This window comes from Chelmon rostratus, chromosome 14 (genome assembly GCF_017976325.1).
Source record: "Chelmon rostratus isolate fCheRos1 chromosome 14, fCheRos1.pri, whole genome shotgun sequence".
In the NCBI taxonomy this organism is placed as follows: Eukaryota; Metazoa; Chordata; class Actinopteri; order Chaetodontiformes; family Chaetodontidae; genus Chelmon; species Chelmon rostratus.
Window position 1 is genome coordinate 18,904,437 of NC_055671.1, and position 3,207 is coordinate 18,907,643.

A 3,207-nucleotide genomic window follows, 5' to 3' on the forward strand; every position below is an offset into this window, starting at 1 on the left:
TTTGTTGAGGAGATTAATTACCGTGCTGCAAAACATTAATAAAGGCAAACATTTGAAGGGGAAATGCAATTTGCCCCGAGCGCAAGGCTACTGTAAATAGGTGAGTCAGGGCCGAAGAAGGCAGATAGCCCGTGGGTGGATCATAATTTATTCTCTCTGTAGCGCCTGTTGAGCCCGAAGCTGGCAGAGCAGAGCAGACAGGGAGACTAATGGGCATTCAACCACCTGGCAGCAAAGTGGGGATCACAGTACACACCAGGCCAAGACAGGCCGCAGAGTGTTTGCTGTTTTTCCCGTCTTTTTGAGGTGTATTTTAGTTTATTTATTTATTTGTCTTTTTCCCTTCAAAGGTAGTTTTTGAAGTTTTCAGAACAGATCTATTGAAAGAATTTCTCATCTTTACATCTTTGCAGTGCAGAAGATCGTGTGTGTCTGTGCATGTGTGTGTGCGTGCACAGTGTGTGTATGTCACAAGTTCATATATGAAAGTTTTTATCGATATGAATTTGTGCATAAGCCAGATTTCAATGTGGCGTTCTATTTAAATCACAATACATTTGTTTTTATTATTTCAACTTAATGCACGAGACAGGAAGTGTTGTTGATTGATGCACAAAGATTCATGGGAGACTACAAACAGATTAAGACGAAGATAATGTCTTCATCATGCATTTCCTGGGTGCTTGAAGCCAGCAGTTCATTGTGCAAGAAGATTAATGAAAAGTCTGCACATCAGAAACGACAACACGCTTTAAAGTTCTTGAGTTATTTTTACTTTTAAAGCTCAAGAGATAAAATTAAAAATAGCGAAAGACATTTGAAGATTTTTCATCCTTTTCGGTGCTTGGATCTTTTTTAAGTCACACCGCAAACACATTGTTGTATTTTGCAGGGGATGGGAGATCAATGCCACAGCTCTTTATCAAGCCAACAATTACAAATGAATAGCATGATATCCCATCAAAAAGCCATCCTTACTGCTGTACTCGATCCGCAGATTTCACACAGAAACACAGGCGACATCAGGAAGCAGAGCACGAGTGCTCGCCGTGGAGTCATGCCAGACAAATGGCCGTCAGCAGGATGGGTGGTAATTTTCCTGAAATCCGGAACATATCAGGGAAATGAAAGAAGAAGAGCAGCACCTGAGCAGCACCCCGGAGACACAGAGGGACTATCACTTCAAAGATGAGTGCTTTTAGGAAGACTCCATATTCCCATCAAGCCATATGGATAGACAGAAGAGGGGCAAAACAATCTGCGCCTTTATTACTGGGTGCGTACAGAAAGGGACATAAAGGCCAAAAAGTGAACATTGAATGAAATCAGAAGAGCTTTCATTGCAGCAACGTAACAGCAACAGTGTGTCTATCTCTGGTTGTGCTTGCACAGGCCTAAATGCTGCAGTAGAATAAGTACACAGATCTTTTACCGTGGCAATAGACAACTTTTCAGCCCCACAATGTTTTCAAGTGGTATTAATCTTGTCGCCGCTGTCGCAAATGCAACAAATCTTCCTTAAAGATCACCCTGATGACTAAAAGTACAGGATACAATACGAGAAGAAATTTAATCTATAATGGAGACATGACAGCAGATAGAAACAGTGCCAGCAGCTCTGGATCATCAGTCAGCCTTCAGGAATCTTAACATTTTAACACATTGGGTTCTGCTAACATAAAATTAGTATTTTTAATCTAAACATGTCAAAGCCTGAATTATCAAATCAAATCAAAATGTTAAAAAGTTGCTCTCAGTCTTTTTTTTTAAGCAGTCTTTTAAAGTGAAGCTGTGCAACCAATTCTGCATTCAATCATTTCTCATCATGTAGTGGTAACTGCAGAAAAACTAAGCATGATTTCCTCATGGTGCAGTGGTTCAGAATAAACCCTGAGCTCCTCTATCCAGCCGATCCTGAAACCAACAATAATGTAGCCATCACTAGACCGCTAGATGATTTTTACACTGAGGCTCTTGTCAATATATGTTTTTTTTTTCAGTGTGATTGAAAGGTCAAGCCCAGAGAGGATGGGCTGCTTGTTCCACATGTGTGAGACAAAATAACCCGCGAGACACTTTGTCTGCCCAATTGAACCATTAATCACCATGGGTTCACATCGAAGCCTGAACAAAAATGTTGAGGCTGATGAGAAAGAGGGCTTTAAGCAGTCTTTTAAGAGGGCTTTAAGCAGTCTTTTAAAGTGAAGCTGTGCAACCAATTCTGCATTCAATCATTTCTCATCATGTATTGGTAACTGCAGAAAAACTAAGCATGATTTCCTCATGGAACTGTGTAACAGCTCCTTTGTATTCAGGGAAACTAACCCTGCAGGGTATTTCCTCTGCTGACTGTTGGTGTTTTTTCCTGCAGACACTGCTGGACATCTTCAGCGGCGTGAAGCTGCTCCTGCCAGTCTCCGTGCAGGACTTCAATAAAACTGAGGCGTACATTCATACGCTGGCTGAACCTAAATCCATGTTAAACATGTCATTATTCTATAGCCATTACACTGTGCAATCAGCGTTTACTTCATAATGATGCATTAAAGCAAAGTCTTGTCTCTTGCCAGTTTAAGCAAATTGCAATACACAGTGTAGACGTGTTATTTTAACCTATAATACTTCATCATTTATTTGTTGATGTTGCAAAATGAACCTGAATCTGAAAAGTAACAAGTTTTTAAAGATATCTAGTGGACTACAGAGTTGAAGTATAAAATAGCAGAAAATGGAAGAACTGGATTTGTACTTAAAACACAGTAAACTTTAGCAGCTATACTGCACCACACTGCTTTCATGCCCAAATCGTCTTATTTTCTAGCTGTCAAGGACGCTGCAGACCTTTGTGGGATGTACTTTGCTGCGTGCCACAGGTTTTATGTCGCACCCACTAAGTTGCTGCAAAGTAACATTAACAACAAAAATCTGAGAAAGAGGTAAAGAATGAAAGCTAAATGTGAACTGCTGAACCACACACATTACAAAAAAAGCCCGGATAAATGAAATAAAACACCGGGCGCTGCGAGCTGCAATCGCTGTCTGCTTCTTCAACACCTGTGCTGGCTTTACAGACGCTGTTTACCTCATTTCAAGGATGACAGCTCATCAGAGCAGATGCACTGCCTACATCCAGACAAAGAGGACACGGTGGCTTTCATTCAAAACATCTGAGGCTGAGATCAAAGAATGCAAAACACTGCCTATTTA